The sequence below is a fragment of the Pipra filicauda genome, unplaced genomic scaffold (assembly GCF_003945595.2).
Source record: "Pipra filicauda isolate LSUMZ 115617 unplaced genomic scaffold, ASM394559v2 scaffold13_size5146498_pilon, whole genome shotgun sequence".
Classification (NCBI taxonomy): domain Eukaryota; kingdom Metazoa; phylum Chordata; class Aves; order Passeriformes; family Pipridae; genus Pipra; species Pipra filicauda.
The window spans coordinates 2,954,232-2,976,923 of record NW_024103874.1 but is presented as its reverse complement, the minus strand read 5'-3'; positions in this window follow the sequence as shown (position 1 = coordinate 2,976,923).

The following is a 22,692-nucleotide window of genomic DNA, read 5'->3' as shown; positions in this document are numbered from 1 at the left end:
TTCTCAAAACCTTCCCCAAACTCACACAATCATTTCTGAACAAGATCCTTTATTCCCAGTGCTGGACAGTGCAGAATCACTTGGTTTATTTGTTAAGAATAAGGACTTCACAAATATTTACACCCCCTCCCACAGTTCAGCACCATCTCTGCTTTGATTAGACTTGGACAATTAGGAACAAACTTCACTCAAATTTAATTTCTAGTTGTCTCCTTCTTGCTCTTCTGCTTAATGAAGAACAGTGCAAAGCTTCACATTTTTAAATGCACTTCCCTTTTAAGTATAACCCCAAAGCCTGTCAAAAATTTAGTATTTACTGGACCCCTCAAGGATATGGATTCTTCCAATTAATTTACTAAATCAGGAAAGCACCACTTAGATGCTTCAGTCAGAAAATACAGGTTATGTACTTACAGCCCTTTCAATACCAACAACTCCAAGCATCCCAGAGTTTGTGGCTACACACAGATCCCTCAGATCACCACTCCCACTGCATGAGACAGTCTGGGACTGCTCACAAGACAGAGTGGGAGGTTTTATTTTGAAGCAAACATTGCCTCCAGCAAGGATGTTTGCACACAGCAATAACTTGCCAGTGTTTAAGGCCAGAAGCTTTCTTAACACCCACTTAGAAACATTCAGATCTATCTTCTTTGCCTATAAACCGTATTTCATGACAGCAAAGAAAACTTTTCCTGCTTTAAGTAGTTTTGTCCAGTTCTGATAGCAGGTAGATCTTATTTAGCCAGTCATCCATCACCCTGACTGCACACACATTCCCATACAGCACATCATGGATCCATGGACACCCCAAAGGAGTTTCCCTGCCATGTGATACTGTCTGTTCTCCCTTCACTGTCCTTCAGCTCAGAGGAAAAAGGACAGAGTGGCAGAATTCTGTGAATTCAGCACCACAGTTAATTTATTGGCACCATGATTTTGCAGCTTTAAGTGGTTACAAGTACAATCTTGCAGGCTCAAATTTCACCTTCAGCAGCAGAATGAAAAGGTGTCTTTCCATAGTGCTTAGAGAAAATAATGTGCTTGGGGAGGTAGAATTTCAGGAGTGAAAACTGAACTATATAGAAGCATTTCTGTTATTTGTTTTTTGGTAACGGTTGATCTATCTAAATTGCCAATTAAAGCTTAGAGCAGGCCAAGTAAAACCTCTACACTGCCAACTTACACCATAACACCAACCATAGCTGAGATCAGGATTTGGGAATAAAAATCATAAGCCCAGGAAAACAAACGATCTGGAATCCTTTCTTCACAAAACATTGGCTGTGATTTGTGCTTTGTCACCTCAACAAACCTCGGCATTCAAAGCTACACCTTCAACACGTCAGAGCTGGTGAGACACAGCTCTTTAGGGTGTTTTTGAGAGATTGGTACCTCCTGAGAGCAGACTGTGTTAAGTGCCCCAAAGTCTGAAGAAAGGAAGGGATCTTAATGCTGCTCCCCAAGCAAACTGCAATAATGGTGTGCTGTCATGCCAGCAGTGAAATATCAACACAGTGCCCAGGACCAACCTTCCCTCTGCCTTTCTGTGATACTGTTATGACTGATGCATTTCTAGCTTTATATCAGGAGACAACATCTCAACAGCCTTTGGTATTTTACTGCTGTGCTGACTAACAAAATAAAGCATGTGACCCCTTTTATTTTCTGGTTCATCAGTTTTATGTCCTTATTTACTTGCTGTACATTTTAAATCTGGTGATACCCAACACAGGCTGCTCTAAATACACTATATTTAAGAGATATCAGCTGACTGACTTTGAATTCATAAAAGCTTGTTTTAAAAAAGTTTGCTGTGTACATGTGTATTTATTTTAATGCATAAGGTAAGAGTCAAGGAAAAGGCACAGAAGACGGAAAACAGTTACAGATTCCTCTCTAACCTGGGAAACATCCCATTGTAGCCTTGAAAAAGTTGATTTTGTCCACTCTGCTGGGCCAGGAGCAGAGCTGGTTTCCTTGCTGCAAAACCTGCCGATACACTGGGCTCGGAGATGCTCAGCCAGCACAAAGGGACAAACACCCATCAGTCCTCCCACCTGACTGTGTGTACAGCTATTCCCAAGGTCTGCCAAGGACAGGCAATGTCCAGCATGTCCCCCACTGCTCCTCCAAGCTCTGCTTGTGCCCATGCTGTGATTTAGGAAGCCCTGATTGCACTATTGCTTTGCGCTGAGTGACAAATAAGAATCTTTTCACACTTGGCCACTCTCATAACTGGACTGATTTTGCTTCACCTGCCGCAGTAACTAATTTTGTATGATAACCAACAACTGTCACCTCAAGCATTAGACTTCCCTGTTCAGCAGGGCCCTTCTGTGGGTAGCTGACAACCCACTATTAAGTTACTAAAGAGGTGAAAGAGTCACGTTTCCAAATGGTGAAGAACAAGACCTAAAAACCGGGTTTTGTTCTCCTCACTGAAGTAGGTAACATGTTGCAGATGCCCCAAAATAATGCCCCCAAGTCCAAACTTGTCACTTAGCATTTGGACCTGGGAATAACTACCAGTCACAGATGGAAAGATCTTCACACCAGTCAAGCAATCAGCTACTTGCAAGTGGCCACAAGTTTAAAAGTATAATAATAAAAAAAAGACTAAATTAAAGCTACAACTTTCCTTCAAAACTGTCGTTGTGGGATTTTTTTAAATAAAGAGACTTTGTTCTTTCTTCCCAGCAAAGGTTTCTTTATCTATACAACAGATATTTTATTAGCATTTAAGAGAAATGTGTGCATTTAAACAACCTCCATCCTGTCTAGATTAGTTGATTTACAGAAAGCCTTTGTTCTATAAGACTCTACTACTTTGGAATCCTTGACTTTATCTCCTCTGTGTAAAAATAAATAGTTTTACAAATAAAGGCCTTTAAAAGGGAAGTTCTCTGCAAGGTAACAACAAAGTATTTATGTTTACATCTGCCTGCCTTTGTTCCTTGATTGTTATTATTTCCACCAACACATCTCCCCTAAAGTAACAGAACTCATTTAAGTCTGACTTCCTTAGCCCCTCACGCTTCCACTGATTCAGCAGGAACACTGTCAAACACCTGGTGCTTTGCTGTTCCTGAGTAGCCCAATTATCACTTGGATTGCATCAAAATTAGGTTCTTTTTCAAATGGCTCAGCTGCCCTCTCTTGAGATTATTTTCATGCTCAGACTGTGGCTCTCAAACAAGGATGTCTCCAAAGCAGATTTCCTCCCCCCTCCTTCTCTTTTCATGTCTCCCAGGCTCCCAACTGCACAGGGTAACAGGCAAATAGGAGCAAAGATGGGAGAAGCCAAAACAGAAGAGACAGAAAGCCACTATCACAGAAAATAAGGGACAACAGGGCAGCTCTCACCCAGCTGGGAAGATTGCAGTGGAGCTGCACAGACCAGGGGCACTGAGTTCCACAGGCTCCTTCCAGTGCCCCTTCCCTCCCCACACACTGTCGGGGCAGCCCTCCCTGGCCCACAGCTCCACTCCTGCCCAGCTGCTTCTAACAGGAATCCTCAAAGTGCTCAGGGAAGGAGCTGACCCTGCTCCATCATGCCTTACAGAAATTGGTTCTGGCTACTAGAAAAACAATGTAACCAGACAATGATAAAGTTTTCTTTATTTTCCCCACTTAAAAGATCCACAATTGCTTTATCCAGAATCAGTTTTCAGAGGTGTCTGATGAGCTGAACACCCTTCAAGCAAACTCTAACTCAAACCATGAACAAAATGTGCAGAAGACAAACACCCTCAAACACCTCAGCAGTCTTAGGTTACACCTTAAGCACTTCTTTTAAACAAGTTTCATCAGATAAGCAAGAACAGTTTATGAAATGCTAAGGCATTCTATTTTAATAAAGTGTTTATGTTCTTGAACAAAATATTATATTAAAGGTGCAGTCAGGTTAAATTGAGTTCTTTACAAGAATAATGACATTGGCCACAGTACTGAGTAAAATGATTTCATAATGAACCCAAGAGCAGAGCTTGCATTTGAGGTAGCACTAGGAATCAGTAAATACATGTGCTTCTCCCTTTAAGAAATACAGTTGGCTATTACACTAATCTGATGCTTTTAGTTTCCCTTATGAATTAAATTGTCCTCTCTTTAGGAGCTCAAGTTCAGTAAAGCTCTTCTCTGAGCATTGAGCAGCCTAACATTTCCTCATAAAAAACATTGTCTCTTCAATCTGAAGAGACTTCAGCCTAATTTGAGTAAAGCCTGAAGTAAGACAAGCACAGGAAGAGTTGCCCTGGTTTTCTCCAAAGAAATCAAAACACAATTAGTAAAACTCTGCCCTCAGAAGCCTCATGGTTTCCTTATAGTCTCCAACTATCACAAAAGAATTAGAGGTTGATATTATAGACTATTCTAACACTTATTTCAGGCTTTGTCTTGAAGGTAATCAAACATTACATGATTCAAGTATAGAGCTTGTTCCACAGCCAATGATGCAATATAATAATCACTTCCTTTTTTTCAATTCATTTAACTCTGCCATTCACTCCTTTTGCCCTTCTTAAATAATTACTTTTGAGACAACATGAAGTCAATAAAAATGTTACATAAATAAACACTTTTTAAAGTATACTCAACATAGGAAATGATGCCACTGACAACAGTGAAAGCCAAGTAAATACCCAGAATTTAATTAGCTATCTGGAATAAAAGCAAACTACAAGCTTGATTTCTTATAAAGAGATACTTTTCTTAGTAACAGTAGCAAGAAGAACCTAGGATATAAACCTGCAATATAATAAAAATAAGACCCATAAGAAAACCCAATACTTATGCAAAATAAGTTTATCATTTAACACGATGATAAAAACAGTATGAGTTCCATTTTTCTGAACTCAATGGAAGTTTTGCTGTTTCCAAACCCCTCCCAAGCAGGAATAAGAAAAACAAACAGAAACACACTCTGTACACAAGAACACTTCCATAGTCAACTTTACTAATGTAAAACAAAGTTTAAGGAAAAAAAAAATCAGGGTTTTTCCAATGTCCATTTATGAGTCCACACCTATTTAGGGGTGAACTTCAAGAGCATTTAACATAATAATACAATGTAAAATGAGCAGAAAATCTGCTGGTTAATAAAGCCACTGCAAGTTTCTGCTTATCAACAGTGATTTTACAACACTGACCAGGATCAAAAAGGCAGCTCTTGTTATGAAAGAACCTCTCTGCTTTCAGCCCCTATTCCCAGATGTTTACACTGTCTGTTCAAAGACCTATTAGATCTAAACTCTTTGATACATGACCAGCTACTCCTGCATAGCTTTTTGTTCACTGAAATCTAAACCCAGCAGGGAAAAGGCCAGATCAGTTTTTATCTAGTTTTTTCAGGATTGATCTCCAATGAACAGGCCTGTTCTTGCTTTCTCAGTGCTCCGGTACATCAGGAGTTTAGAAGGAGGACAAGTGAAGAACAACAGAATTCAACTCTTTACTAATATGTTTTTAAATTTATTATTTCTGAGCAACAAATAGGAGCTGTTTTATTTCTGAATAAGATTCCAGTGGAAAGTTCTGGACATATATGTTGGCCATGGATACTAATTTCTCCTGACAGACACCATCCTGAGCCAGTGCCAGTCTGTTGGGACCTGTTCATCCAGGAGTAACTGCTGATCGACCTTATGCCAAATACTTCATTTTAAGAACTGAGAAACAAGCTTCAGATTCAGTTCAGTCACCTACCAAGTATTTATACAAGGAATGGGAGACATATTAAGTCAGGAATTAATAAATAAGAAACATCCAGCAAATCTTGATTGATTTCTCAAATGAAAGGAGAGGATTCCCTTGCAAAACCCAAGAACTCAAACCAAACCACAAATAAAAGACAAATAAACAAGTCATGCACAGAGAAAGTCATCTTTCAACTCAAAGGCAAAAATAGACTCAGGAGCTGAGCAGAGCTGAGAAGTGGGTCTTAACTATACACACCCAGAGTAATAACTACTAATACTGACAGTGTTGAAACCAAAGCCAAATACTGACCAAAATAATTTTTCAATATATTAAAACTAAAATTTCCTTAGTAATAAATCTCATTTTTTTTTAAATGAGGTTCAGTTCTAAAAGCAGAGCACTTAATATTAATTTCTCATCTTGCCAATAGTGCTAAACCACATGCACAAAACAGCATTTAAACCTGGATTATTTCCTCAGGAAAGGGCTTCTCACACAGATCTCTCCATCTCAGCTCTGCATTGTAATTGAGCAGAGTTCTGCAAACTAAATGATGCATGAATGTGTATAGATTCAAAGTTCAATTTCTTCAATCAAAAAACCCAAAAAGCACTGCTAAAGTAGACTTAGGGAGAAAAAAAAGTACCAAAAAGGAAAAACAGCATCTGCTAATATTAAACTCTGAACAGAATTACAGAACCTCATCTAAGGACAGAATAATTAGGCTCACATAAAGCAATCATTGGCACATTGTCAGAAATAGAATCTCTGGAAAAAAAAATTAAAAAAAAGATACAAGTATCAGCAGTTTCCCCAGCACTCCCCAAGCCTGGGCCTTCTGCTTCCCCTGACTGACTCCAATCAATGAGTCAACTGCAGCAGGTCGAACACGACTGTGATAAAATGCCACCTTATGAAGTAACTGCCTTCATAGATCTCCCCAAATGAGTCATAAAACTATTCATCAATATCCCACCTCGTACAGCACAGGCAGGAGGGAAGCACAAGAGTTCCTGGATCAGAAAAGCTCCCTCTGATATTCCATTTGCAGGCTATAAATCTGCATTTCTCACGTTCGGTACCACCATTAGGGAAGGAACAGGAACCTCCACTGTCATTAGTCGACAGCTAACAAGGCATTAACATTTTCATTAACGGTGTTGACAAATTCAAATCCATTTTAAAAGCTCATTTGCATCATATCCTAAGACTGGGAAGTAGAAGGGAGCAGGCTGACAACTTGATTACATACTATAGCTTCAATTTTTGTTTTTCTGCCTGTGTATAGATGTGAAGTGTACATCTCATCTAGGTATGTTCCACTGCCCTCAAATTTTTAGTTTGCAATTGCTGTATGAAATTTAGGGCCAGCAACTGTGTGTTGTTCCAACTTCAAGTTGCTTAAATAAATATCACCAACCATAAAAGTTGGTGCATTAAAAGAAATGGCAAAAACTTTGTCTTTTTTTAATCTGAAAAACAGAGAAAAAAAAAAGGGTCGATGGAAAAAGATCAGTGTAGTACTCTGATAAGAACATCCACAAACACAGAACTATAGTTGCTTTAACATCTAGAAATCCCATTTCATTCCAGCTTTGAGTGGTCCTTAAAGTATAATTTAACTGGCTCTGGCTGCAATGACTGTTCTCCATCACTTATCAAATTTGAGATCATCAGAAATTATGCATCAAAAAGGGAATAAAGAGGAACAGCCCAAGTGTGAGATAAATGCTCTTGTGCACAGAGAGATCTGACATACCCAGGGGTCGTAGTCTTGAAATGTATTTAGGTCATGAGAGACTCCAGTTTGAGTCCTCCTTTCACTTATACTGGACCAGTAAGAGGAATTGGAGACTCCCACACTTTTATCCCTGACTTTTGCAATGGGTAGACCATTTTTATGGAATTAGGAAGGGTCAATCCTAAAAGTGCCTCAACAGCATCCAAAATGAAAGCCTACAATACACACTAGACCCTGGTGACTTTTTCTTGGAGTTCCAATACAATATTGCTTTCCAATTTCATTTGAAACCCTTCACCCAAATTAAGCACTGCTAGAGAGAATTAAAAAAATTCATTCTGTAATTAACAGCCCCTAAAATGGACTAATGGAACCACATTTCAACATTTCAAATGTAAAGGTGCCTTAACAGCAAAACAGTCAACATCTATTGTGGTCATTAGGAAAGGGCATTTTTTTATTATACAGTGTTTGTCTTTAGTGAGAGACATGCATTTAGCACTGTGATCTTTTAATTCTAAGTAACAGGAACCTTTCAGAGTCACAAAGGAAATTGTAAGGCTAAAAAAACCCAATCATTCTAGAACTGGCACCTGAGGGACTGTGGTGAGGTAGATTCACTGCAAGCCCTGGTGCTGCAGAGATGATCCTGAGGAACCTGCACTGCCATTGCCTAAAAATTCCAGACACCCACATTCAGCACAAGCTGCTGTTGCTGAAGTTGTGCACAGCCTCCATCAGCTGCTTCCCTGTGCATCTCCAGAGGGACACACAAACATTTACCTGCTCCCATTTCCATCTCTAGTCACCGGGTTTAAAGATGAAAGCAAAACTGCTGCTAATTAAGTGGGCTTTGAATTAGACCCTGCTTGTCCAGAACAACTGCTTCATAATTAATTCCCCATAAATTAATCTGTACAGTCAAAGCTGACATGCTTTGCCACTTGGGCAGCTGGAAGCCGAATATCCAGTGAATGAGGTGGAACTTGGTATTTTCCCCTCACTGAGGAAAAAAACTCCCTCGAAGTGACTTCTCTGGCTCCACTGAGAATGGCAAGCAAAGGCTTATCTGTGCTGCTTGCAGAGCACACACAATGCTCTGAGATTGGACCCATAACATCTCCATCCCTCAAGCTGGACAAGTTCTATGTAGGGCACAAGGCAGGACAAAACAAATAAAAACCCTCAAAATGCATAAAAACCCCAAAACACCACCAAAAAACCCAGCAGCAGCAGCTGGGAAAAGCGTGCTTAAAAATACCAGCAGCACAACATTCTCTTTGAAGATATTTTAGAGGATTTATATCAAATCCAATGTCCTTGATAAATAATCAGTATTCATTTGAAGCTCCTGATATTTTAATATTCTTACAAGTCACACTAGGAAATCACTTTCAAGATCTAGACAGTTCTACCAGAAGTAGCCAAACTTGAAGTGTCTGCTATTTAATACTGGCTTCCTAATTGCTTCAATTTACAAGCTTTTTGCATAAGCAATCCTTCAAAAAATTACTTTTTGAAAAAGAAACTTCAGAAACTTCAATTTTCTGTTTGCCAGTTCTTGTGCACTGAGCAATCTTACATATGTTGATGTTTTAATAACTTCTGTAAGTCAGCATGTGCCTTTCCTTACATCTCTATAATTAAATTATTAAGACAAATAACAAATTAGTAACTAAAGGCTTTGCAGTCTGGGATGTTTTTAGCCCTGAGTATTGCAGGCAAACTGCTGCTAACCCTTGTTCCATGGGCATTAAATTGCCCGAGGTACAGCCACGTGCTCCAAGCTCAGGTTTCCTTGGGCTCTAATCAATAAGTTCCTGCATCTCCTCTATACTGGAGCTCTCCTCATTACCTGCTCAACTGATTCCCCAAGCAACAACAAGCTGGAAAAGGCTCCATGGCTAAAGCAGATGTTGTTCTGACCTCCACCCACTGGCTCACAGAGCCAGTTTTTTGTCTGCCTCCAGTAAAGAAAGATATCCCAATAAAGCAAAGCAGCCCAGTTTGCCCTCGAACAAGGGATGTTACACTCGTTAGACCAAAGCTCTTGCTAATGTGCTCCCTGTTTCCTTTGGAAAAGCCAAACACCCCCAGAAAAACCCACCATGAAAATCACAGGACACTGCTTATGCCAGAGAATTTTAGAGAAACATCCTTGGCTTTGAAGAACTTGAACATTTTGAAAAAGTGAACAGTACATTCTAGAAGGTAAAACTAAAGCAAAACAAAGTGCATTTCCTGAAGTTACTGGGAGCTGTAGATTAACACAGAAATGGCACAGCATTACTAACACCATGGAGGGATATCAAGCCAGGAAACTTCTCTTACTTAATTGTTATCTTTAAAATTAAGGCAGCACAAAAAAGCAGAAATAAATCCATCAATTAATAAATGAAAACAGTAGGAAAAATAGAAATAAATCCATCAGATAACAAATGAAAATTGAAAATAAAAAAAAAGTTCTTGGGAGAACAAGGGAAGCTGATAAAAAAGTAAAAAAACACTCAAGCAGAAGATAGAAAAAAATCCTAAAGATGGCAGTGATAAAGGAAATGGAGGTACAAAGGGAGAATTGTGCTCAGAAAGGATGGGATATTGCTTTTGAGAGTATCTGATTAAGGAAGACCAAGTGGAGATATTGATATCTCAAATATTTGTTATATTTAGGAGATTATTTAATAGGTTACCCTGAATGCTGGGGAAGCTGAGGGACAGATATAAAACACTAAGATCTCGCAGTATACACATAAAAAGCAGAGGAGCTTTTGAGCATACCACAGTGAAACAATAATGCCTATTTTTGCTGATATCTTTGAGTGACAGACAACACCAATCAGCGAGGAAAAAAGATTTTTTTAAGACAAAAATACACAAGAGAGAAACATCCATGTAACTTCTTAGCTCTATTAGCACCACAGAACTTAGTAAAAACCCTACAAAACAGACCAGCTTCCTTACCTTAAAGAATTTGTGCCTCTGCTCCAGCCATCCACTCCCTCCCAGCCTGACTGCTCCCAGCTAAATACTTGGTACCTACAGCCCCCTCCCAAATCCACCTGTGGATTCAGCCAGAACAACCAATCCCAGGGATGCAAAACACTCATCATCTAACTGCAGGACACCTGTGAGCTTCAGGACTTCACAAGCCTCACCTGTTACAATTAGGAAAGTGCTTACCAGAATTCTTTACCAGATCAGGCTTTCATTCCTGCCAGTTTTCTCTCACCCTGTTTGAGGAATTTAGAGTGTGAGGTGGTTATTGTGCCAGAACCAGACCAAGGCCTTTCTAGGTTGATGAACATGACCCAGACACACATTCCATTTATTCAGAATTAAGGCTTAATATTGTTTCTAGTGAAGTCAATGGAAATGTATCTTTAAATGTGGATTTCAGGTTGGAACCTTACTTCTTGTTAAACAAAAAAATTGATAGAGATAAAACTAGGAAAAAAAACCACCTTCTCTCTTCATCCCTAACAGATCCTGACACTATATTCCTTTCTCATGTATTTTGATCCATCTTCTATTGGATCCTACCATGTCTCACCCTTCCAGCTTCCAGAGTGGCCGATGGAAAGAACCAGAGCCCTTTCCTGGGTGTCTCTGGGAGGGTCTGACCCTGTCACCAGGGCCCTGGATTGGCAGCAAAGGATGAGCAGCTACAGACTTGGTTCTATTTTAGAATATTTCTGACAACAAAGAAACGAAGGAAAATCTCACAGACCATCTGACTGGCACAAAGCAAAATCCTGGGCTTTAAACTGTGACCTGCCTAAGGTACCATCCACATGCAAACCTATTTATAAAGAGGCTGGGAAGGGAAGGAAGATGCTTCTGCTCTCCCTTCTCTGTATGTTTTGAACCAGAGTATCAACTTCCAAATCTTTTGTGCAAACCTCATTAGACCTTAAAGGCCACAAGGAGATGGAGGTTAGTGAAGACCAGATGGATGAATTCAGAACCAATGTCCTATCTGGATTATAGTACATACTGTGCTATTACAATGCTATTTTGAAGTAAATTTTAAAACAAAGCTTCTATTTTTTTTGTGATTTAGGAAGGTTTTGATTTTGAATTAAGGCAGTTCTCAACAGCTCTGCAGAAGAAGTTCATTTGCAATCCTGCCAGGACCATTAACAAAAATGTTAATGGTGGATACTGGAGCATTCTCCTTTGTTTGGTAGTTTGAATTACACCTCTTTCCCCTCCATTTGTATAAGTCCAGCTCTACAAAGCCACTGAACATTATTTTAGGATCAAGACGTCTCAGCAGAAATGGAAAGAAAGGAAATGGTACAATGTAACTGCCTAAGTTTTCCTCTACTAACCCCCAGCTTAGATTTTATTTTTCTTTCCTGGACAGCTACAGGAGTTTCATCCAGTCCTCAGCTATTGCATGATCAACAAAAGAAAATGAAATAAACTGCTACAATTACTTGTCACTCCTGTCATTCCTCGATGCCAGTGAGGAGCTGTGTGATTCATCCAAGTGGGCTGGAGACGGGAGCAGGATGTGAAAAACAGTCTTGTCTTGAGCTTAAGATACTTCTCGTGTTTACAGGTAACGAGATGCAGGTTCCATCTCTGGAACACACATGTTACTCCCTATTAAATTTGAAAGAGAATGTCTCTAATTTAATTCTGTTCCCTCTTCAGGTGTAGGTGTAGATCTTACTCACTTCAGTGGAGGGTTGAGGAGAGAAGCACAGAAGATAAATGCACACTGAAGGCATTGCAGAAGTGAGAGGCATTAATTATGCTGCCTGATGGGATGCTTGTCACTTTTCTTGCCTTGTTTAATGTTGCTACAAAGACATAAATGCATTTTTCCCCTCCACAAAACATTTGGAGAATTGATGTTTGCCAAAGACTGAACGCATTTTGGTTTAATAAAACCAAGAGAGTGGAAAAATGAGTGAGAAATCTTCATTCTTAATCTCTGGCACTTGCACTAAACAGGGAGAGAAAAAAACCAAACCAAAACAAACAAAAAACCCAAAACAAAACCAAAAAACCCACACAAAACCCCCAAAAACCAAAACAAAACCATCAACCCAAAAACCAAACAAAACCCCCCACGAACAAACAAAAAAGCCTTCAGAGAAGAATGGGTTTAAGGGGATGTTAAAACTTCTCTTTCTATATTTTGTGTAGTGTAAAAGTCACGTCTTGATACTCTTGGCATGTTCCCTAAGCTTTGCCAGAGTGGGCTCCAGAAAGAGCATGGGAATTGCTTGTAGTTTGGAAGCAAAGCAGATGAACAATAAACCCAAGGAGGCACCAGGGCCTGGATTAGGAGAAAGGAGAGGTTGATTAGAAGATTAAATTCCTAAATACACAAGTATCTGCTCTGGCTTTGCATTCTGACACACCCTCTGAGGTCAGGTTTGAAAGGTTATGATTTACACTTCAGCCTGGAGAAGAAAGGTTTCCCCTTTGGGGGATCTCACAAATATATGTGCAGGGGCCAATTTGCCAGCGAGTTGCTGCAATGATCAAGATCTCTTTAATCTCCTGTGCTTCCCCCTGAGCCTCTGTGTCCCTCAGTCCCCCTGCCCTGTTCATTACAGTTTAATCTCTTTGTGACAACCCCGCTCCTTAAAAGCCCAGACGGAGTTCAGAGGAACGAAGGGCTGACACCTGGCTGGAGTCTCCCCGTGCATTTTAAATAATTATGATAATAAGATGAGATATATCTGAAAGAAACTTGATAATGTTAGATCGGTTTCCACATTCTATTTCTGCTCACCTACAATTTTGAAGTGGATTTCCAGTGTTTAGTATATTTGATCTATTCTCTGGATTTCAAATGGCATTAACTGAGGATTCTCCCTTGATATTTTTATTTTTTATTCAAAGGACAGATAGTTTTTTCCAGCTGGGGGTCACGAAGGGGAAATGTTTCTTTGTAGAGCAAAGAAGAAGGAACTCCCAGATAATTACTTATTATTTTCTTGTCAAGTCCTATCATTGTCCTGCCTACAAAGTGAGGAGAGAAGCAGCACTGTACTGGCATTTTATGATCAAATAATAACTAAAATAATAATTGATACAGGGGAGGATGTATTCTTGAGCTTTGTTACAAAATCTGGAGATTCAGGGACTCTACTTCAAACCTCTAATGAACCTGAAAAGAAGTCAGTATATACTTAATTATCAGGGAATTAGTAATGAAAAACAGAGTTCTTTTCTATTTAAACTTTCTAATTTAAAGGATGCACTAAGCAAAAGAGAGATCATACATAATTTAATGTAATTGAGGAAGCGAATTAAAATATAATTTTCACTCCTCCATCTAATAACAAGCTCTTTCAAGCTCTGGGGATGTTGTTTAAGCCAAAGGTGGTGGTTTCCTTGACAATTCTAGGTAAGAATAGATACTCTTAAAAGAAATGAATAGAATAGAAGGGCATGAATAAGCAGGATTTACTAAATTGAGGGTTAAGGAAATGATAAGAGATCCCTGAAGAAGATTTAACGTTGAAGATATAATATTAGAAAGAAGAATAAAATGAAGGTTAATCTTGATAATGAAGGACTTGAACCCAGGGAAAATGTCATTATCAACATGTTAACAAGTGCAGAGTTGGGGTGAGAATTGGGTGGCTCAGACAGCCAATGCTATTTGGAGCTTTTTATCTGCTGCTCATTAGGGCTCCTGTAAAATTGCTCAGAGCCAGAGCACCTTGGTGGAGGTGTCAGTGTATTCCCAGCAAAATGGGATGGGAGGGTTTAACAGAGCAACCAGCAGCTCCCAAAGAGAGCCCTGGCAGACAGGTTTGCTTCTGGGGAAAGTCGTTCTTGAAAGCCACAGCCCTGCTCTGCTACAAACATCAGCCCATGGCCCTGCAGCGCTGATCCAGCCTGAGAGGGGGAAGGGGGACAATTTTAGGAACAGCAAAACACCCCAAGATGATATGGAAGATGCCTGACTAAAAAGCCCTAAATAATAAAGTTGCAAAAGCAGCTCATTGCACCCACTGTGTGTAATTGTGAGGCACCGTGGAATATTGTTTAATTCCTCTAATATACACCAATAATGGTCCTAACTCTGTCAACTCTTACCTTTCAGATGGAGTTCAAGGCTTGGAACATTTTGCCTATAACATCATGACTATTTTGTTTTTAAATCAAGCCCTTTGGTATGTCAGATATTCTGTCAGAGCAAGGAGGTTTAGAAGCTTAGTTTGCTGAATAAGCAAAAGCGTGATATTCAATAATCAAGAGATCACATTGAATAAGTAACAACTTCCCACAAAACTCCACTTCACTTTAGTCATATCAAATCTGAGAAAAAGCACTCACTTCTGAAAGCTGAGAATTTCTGCTATAAGAATGCTTAATGCCCCGAGTACAAACACAGGGATTTTATGGAAGCAATGGACTGTTTCTGAACTAAAACTGGCTGAATGAAATTTTCCAAGCAGAATATTTTAGTAGCATGGCAGAAATAGCCATGTCACTACATTTCTGAATAGGGCAAACCTGATGCATAGAAAACACGACACAGAAATGCAAAGTCCATAATTTGACAGTATTCTGTCAAACTCCATTCAAAGGATGCTCCTTGGCACGGTGCAGGAGATTTTCATACTCCCATTCTGTGCTCTTACCAATTCTTTAGAAATGTTTCAGATAAGCCTTCAGCTGTCCAAAGCCTTTGTGCACTGAACCTTTCTCCTACAGAGTATTTAGAACATACAATGAAATTATCTAGTGAAAGACTTGAGGTTTTCTTATCCCATTTTTATTAGACAGATGCTGAACCTCTAAAGCTTGGATCATACTGATCTCAAAAAGCTGTTTATATGTGAAGGCAGGACACTGATAATAATTCTTAGGATATATGATTTGTGCATGCAACAGGTCAAATTAAAATTATTGTTATGAATTGCTATGCTAAGTCTCTATGCAATTTTTCCTTATTATTTCAGCTGGAGAAATAACTATATTATCTTTCTTCCAGTCTATTTAAAATGTAACACATTTCAAACTACTAACAAAATCCATTGACAACTTCATAGTTACATCCCCAATTATCAAAGCTTTAAGATACATATACACACACACACATATTGGTTATCTAAATGTGATTTCACTGTTATGACAGTCAAATGAAGAACATATTTCTACTGCAGGATGACATAATGTCTGCTTTCATTTCAGACACTGTAACCTTAAAGGTACTAACAAAAAGCCTGTCAAATTTTTCAGCAGTCTTTTGGCCTCCAACACTCCTGTTATGACATCAATTATCTTTCGCAGCAATTTAGCTCTTGTATGTTCTAAATAATGCAAAACACTAACAGAAGTCTATCAGCAGGGAAATTGCTTTGGTGGCTTGGTTTTTTACAGCATCTCTGTACCTCAGAAGTCTCTCTTTTCAATTCACCATCGTTTCAGTGACAACTGAATAACCCCCGTGATGCAAAAATCCTTTATGGGAGCAGGAAAGAACAACCCCCGAATCTAAAACCACTGCACACTTGTCACCCTCAAAGATTGCAATATATGAGGGACTGGCATCTTTTCTGTGCCATCTTATTAAACAGACACATCCAGAGACAGTTTTCATATAAAACATTCAGCTTTTAGGATCTGAAGGCATTCCCCCATTTTTTACAAGTCACACGTGGATCCAGTGTCTTGAAAAGTTCATAGAATACTTTTGCAGTGTTGTAAACATTGTTCCTCCCCCAAAATTCTATCAGAATTTTCCCTTTTAGTAACACAAAAGTGAGAGGAACAAGTAGGTCTTGGGAAGCTACTGAAAGAGAATTAAAGAAGAGGTGGAAAAGCTTTTGAGTTTTGAAAGTTTTCTAAATGGCAAAAATATCCCATAGCAGTTTGCTAAACTCCATAAAAGGTGGCACAAGCAAAGCCAACCAAGGAATACCCTCTTATGAGGCACTGTCCTGGACAAGGGGGCAGGCACTACGTGTTCCTCTGCTTCACACAATCACCTTTTCTGTCCATGTGGCAGATCTAACGTGATCTAATTCCTGCTGACACTTGGAATTATTAATGAATCAACAAAACCGAACAAAAACTAATTTTAGGTGGTAAAACTACCAAAAAATATGTTCACAATTAAAATTTAAAAAAAAAAAAAGTAAAAATAATTACCCCAGTGCAGTATTTCATTTAGCTCTAATTCTACAATTAGCTAGTATTGCTTAATTGTGCAGGTAATGAACCTAAATAAATTTCATAGTGATTCCAACTACCAAACTTATTTACTTATCAAAATTGCTGGTTTAAGAAAATGCAAACAAATACACAAATTCAATTCCCATTACTAAAATTACATTTGTTATCTGCATTTTGGGAATTTCTTAATTGTTAAACAATTACTGCTGCATTTAAAGATACTGCTGATGCTACTGGAAACTAATCTCCCTATTGAAGTGACAAGAAGGGGTTTGGGGAGAACTGTCGATTTTAGCCTTCCCTTTAAGCTTTTTCTTCTATGGAAACAGTGCTCTCTCCATGTTTTTCCCATTGGTTTGTATTCTGTTATTCCCAGAACATAAATCTATCCAACATACTCCTCAGGGTTACGTGAATTCCCAGGCTACACCTTTGCCCAGTTTAGGGAAGTGATGACAAAAATGTGAAGGGAAGAACAGGAAAACTTGAAGTCCTTGAGGACCAGGTAAGTCCCAGGCATTTTAAACACAACAAGGCAAAAATAGAGAATTAAAAGGTTTGAGGTTTAAGGGTATTTTTCGAGTACATAAGGAACAAGATGCTGACAAAGGAGAGAACAACGTGCCCGAAGGACAAGAGATATTTACTGCTGAAAAAAAATACATTTTTAAATTAAATCTAAGAAAGGAAGATGTGCAATACATACAGAACAACTGCATTTAGTCAAGTTTAGATTATATGAACAGTAAGAGTTCCAAGCCCTTTAACTCTTTTCAGTATTCCATATATAATGTCTCCAGTACAAGATCCCTTGCTAGTAGTGGGATCCAGATTCCCATAGGAATTCAGATGACTCATTTTCCAAGAGTTAAAAACTGCTGTGGTCATCAGCATACAAATACAAGCAGTGCTGAAAAACCAACTGCTCAGAAAACAAGTAGAACCTGAAAAAACCATGTTTTTAAACTGTGGAAATTTGCTTTCTTTGATCTTTTATCTTTCTGCTTCACCTGTTTTTTAAGGGTTTGTTTGGTTGGGGTTTTCACCTCAGGATATGCTTGAGTTCAGGCTTCGTGTTTTTCTCTGCAGCTCTGACAGCCAGATATTTCCTTGGAAAGGAAGCTGTGATTCACAGCATTTAATGACTCCTGAAGGCAAACCTTTAGGAACATCACCAATTATTGCAAGACAAGAACCAGGAGCCTCCAGCAGTGCCCTCCCAGCTCATGCAACAGAGCTCTTACACCAAATTCCCTCACTTTCTTTTCCTCTGTTGGAGAAATGCTCTTTGCTCTGTCTTACAGAAGTTGTTCACAGGTAGATCAGAACAGATAATGTAAAATACCCGTGAAATTTTAAACATTCACTTCATTTATATTCCTGACTCCAGTTTTCATTTGCTAGAGAAAAACTTTAGTGCACAGATATGGGAGGAATATTTTGGGATGTGCTAGAAAATATTCTAACTATTAACAAGGAGTTGCTCTTCTGTGAAAACTTCATACCGTCAGCCTATTTTTAATTGGAATAAAAATAAAAATAAAACATGCAACTTAAATAACCAATCTAGTCAAATATTCCCAATTCAGTTTAAAAAATGCATTATAAACCAATAATTATTGACACTGAAATGAATGAAAAATACAGCAAGCCTCTTGTGTGAACAGAAATGGAATGCAGAAAGACACTTACTTGTCAGGAACTATTTTTCCACAGATACTGCCATGTACTTAAAAATCCCTTACTTGCTGTGCAGCACCTAGAGAGGGAAAGGAGAAAGAGGTTAAAGATGGCCTTGGAGCATCTTTTGTAAGAGACCTGCCACTGATGGCTAAAAAAGCCTAAAGCAAAATACAGAGATCTTTTCCTCGGGGTGTAAGAATTTAGCTGAGAAGGGGTTTCTGAGGTTGGAGCTGGGTCTTTGTGATCTTCAACAGGAACTCAGGATAAATTGGAAGTGAACTGTGGTAGAAGAGTGAAATGTTGTCATACAACCAACCCAGGGAAAAAAGGAGCTCAGACACAGCCCAATTTCCTGTTTGTGAAGAGAAGCACATGAAGTTATTAAAGACGTGGTTTAACCTTCTGAAGGGAGGAGATAATTAAGTCCTTTAGTCAAATCTAAGCACGAAGAACCATAAACTTTAGAGCAAGATCTGATCACATAAATAAATTCCCTTGAACTAGTACTTTGTTAAACTTGCCAAAATTTTCTGATTGGACAAAGTATTACTAAAGAAAACAACAGGAGTAAGAACTTGTAGATAAGACTGAGAAAAAATACAAGTCAGGTAATTTTAAACAACATTTATCCTTAAATAATAAGAGATTTTATATTGATTAAGAAAACATATGGTTTGATTGACTCCTTAACAGTATTCATAGTTAGCTCATTTGGGTTATTTGAGTTTATACTCCTCTCACCACCTCTTTTTTCTCTTTAATGGCAGAGGCAGAATCTCAAAAGACTCAGTTCTTCTCCCACTGTACCCAAGAATCAAAAATTACGAGTTATTCCTCTTCTCCCAAATGGCACAATCCAAATCTGAGAGAGAGCCTCTGATCCTTTGGTGCTGGAGGATTAAACTAATTTAAAATCTTCAAGAGAAGTGTCTGGTGAAGAAGCTCTGAAATCTCAGAACTGCACATCCAGTCCATGACAGCACTAAAAGATTAAAATTTAAAACTGAGAAGACCTGGGGTACAAAGTGTGCACTGTGGGCATTATTTAAAAGCCTGTTTGAAGTCAACTGATGACTTTCCAGTTAATTTGATGAGTTTTAGAGTAGGACACAGGAACATGATACGATAAACAATTCATACAGTTACTGTCACACCTGTCAGTAAAATGAGACTTTAACAATTCATTCCTGTGGCTCAAAGCAAATCAGCCCTGTTATAAGAAGGAATCTTAAAACAATCCAAATATAGACAATCTTGTACAAATGAAGACGATACTGTATATTAGGAAAATATTAATATTGAGCTTTTGATGTAGGTGCTGTCCTGATTTTATGCTAATTGAACAGAACAATTTTTGCTGTAAAATTAAGTCAATTATATTTAATTGGACCCATTAAAGCAACTATAATCTTATTAATAATTTGTAGACCTCAGCTGTCAGATTTTTCTTCATCTCAAAGTTCCTTGGGTTTCTTTCATTGCCTCACATCCTGAAAATCAAAGACAGAAACTTCCCTGCCAATATCTCTTTCAAATTTTCATCATTCAAATGTTATGAAAATTCTACATATTTCTATTTTGGCTTTCAAAAATTTAAATGTGCCTGAATCAATTCTCTTCCAAAGAGAATTGATGATTTTATGTTAAATATGTATTGCAAGGGACAATAAATTAAATGACTCCTAAAAGTTCTACTGTATTAAATTTCTGATTGAAAGCTCACAAATATAACTTCCAAAAAATGTGGTATATATGAGGTACATGATTTAGTTTCAGAGTATGTTTATATTACATTTCTAGCTCATAATTAGATTTTTTTCAGCAGCTTCTCTCAAATTGATGTGACCTCACAGTGTACACAGCAGAAATGTTCTAATTTAAAATGCTCCAAGTTTCAACTGCTTTTTTTTCCTAATCATTCAACCATTAAAAATTAGAAGAAAAGCTGGGGTATTTTGAGGTGTGAAGATGCAAGAGTAGATCTTCATATAATATCTGAATGTTGATATTGATTCCTCCTATTGTTACCTTCCAAGAATGAAGGTTGTCCAGAACTATCTCCTGTAGTGGATAATGTGCTTAGGAAAAGGTTTGCTCGTAACTCTTTCAGATTTTCAAAGCAAAACCTTGAATGGTTACATCTCTATTCCATAGATACACCAGATACTCAGAAATGAAATTTTTTTTGCAAGGTTTTTTCACTTTTTCTCTTCTTTCACACCTTGTTAAGAAATAGCAGTTCCTTGAGAGTTTTGAATTCCACGCTTAAATTATCTAGAGCAGAGGGAGAGGAGGGTTGGGGTTTTTTAGTTGCAATTATACCCTCATAGAATGATATGCAGCATTGATATTCCTTCTCAGCAGTTACCAATTTGACCTCTAATGAATAGAACAGATCTATGGAAAACTCATTTAGGAGTCAGGTTATGACTTGGGTGATTCGAACTGGCTGATAATTAACAGCATATACTGAACCATTTATGAGAGCTTGAAAAATTGAACTTTTGCACTGTAAACTGTAGAGACTGGAGGGTTTGGGTTGTATTTGCTATTCACTGTTCACAGGAACAACAGGAGGAAACTGTGGTCAGCCTCATTCCCCAGAAATGTTTGTTTTGCCCAAGTGCTCCATTTCACAGTCGCTACAGGCGTCATAAAATGGTTTGTGTTGGAAGGGACCTTAAAGATCTTGTCATTCCAAGCCCCCTGCCATAAGCAGGGACACCTTCCATCAGACCAGGTTGCTCCTGGTCCCATTGAACATTTCCAGGGATGGGGCAGCCACAATTTCTCTGGGCAATCTGTGCCAGGGCCTCACCTCTCTCACAGGGAAGAATTTCTTCCCAACATCCAATCTAAATCTGACCTCTTTCAGTTTAAAGCCATTCCCCCTTGTCTTATCACTGCATGCTCGTCCAAAGTCCCTCTCCAGCTCTCTTGGAGCCCCTTTGGGCATAGGAAAGGGCTCTAAATTCTCCCTGGAGCCTTCTCTTCTCCTGCTGAACATGCCTCTCCACTGCAGAGGTGCTCCAGCCCTGGGAGTGTCTTTGTGCCTCTCCTCTGGACTTGCTCCAGCAGATCCATGTCCTACTCGTGGTGGGGGGTCCCAGAGATGGGGGTCTCAGGAGGGTGGACTGGAGGGGCAGAAATGCCTCCCTTGACCTGCCTAGTGAACAACTTCAGTAGCAAACTTTGAAGGTTCAATATAACCACTCATTTTATTTATTAATCGTTGCATAATAAAGTTCTTTAATTTTATTTCAAATACTGTAGACAAATAGAGGTCCAGAATTCTAATTAACTATTTGTGAAAACAAACAGCTCCTTTTCCTGTCCATATTGCAGATTGATGTGGGCTCAGTGCTGCTGCTTTCTATACTCTGCTCTCCCTCAGCTTCCCTGGGACAGCAAACCAAACTGTCCCTTCAGTTTTCCTCATACATGTCATTATTTATATATATAAATAAGTATATACAAGCACAAGAGCTGCAAATATAAGGAAACACAGGTTACTACAGATTTGTGGCCTGTGTTCCTTAATTTTCCACATTAGCCTTGGTTACCCAGCACATCCCCTAGATGTCACCCAGGAACTTATTTTTTCATTGCCTACCAACCTCCCTTGACAGAAGGGAGCTTTCACCTACCTTTCTGTATAGAAACATGCTAAGAAAAATGTAACAAGATATGACAAGCAAAAGGCTTCTGGTTGGATGCTGTTCCTCCTGCTAACAACTCCTGACCTTTCCTGAAAGGTCTGCAGTGACTGCTTCTTTACAACAGGAATGTTTCTCTCTGTTTCAATATTTGAACTGGAATAAAAATCTGAAATATGCTGAGGATGAAGAGAAAGTTGGAACTTTAGGTTTCAGTTCAGTCCTTGCCTCAGTTTCCCAAATGGCCTTAAGGTTTCTGCACTATCCAAGACATTTCTTGCAGTGCAAGGTCTGCCTGACAATCTGTATTTAATGGCGCTCAGCCCTCCTGATTTTTATGGACTGAAACCCAAAAATTCTGTAAGCTCAAGAGCCCTATTACACATTTCAGGAGACAACAGCAGATCCCAGAGAAAGCAATGCCTTTCCACAAGTGCCAGCATTGTTGGGGCAGGATGAACATGCAGCTGGTTCCAAGGAGGACTCAGCTGAGTTCCCCCCTCAAGCTGGGCTCGGGAGAACCTGCCCTGCTCCTCAAACTGAAGTTTCTGCTTTCCCCAAGGAGCCCCCTGAGATACCAGTTCCACAAAGATGATACCAAAAGGTGGCCACTCCTCACTGAGGTGACACCAGAATTTTCAGTAAAGGCTTTGAGTTTTCTCCACTGCCTTTTTGCCTCAATTCTAGAAGAAAAAATAAATATATCTACTTTCAGCAAGGCAAATACAGCATTAATGGCATCCCATGTGGAAGCACTGC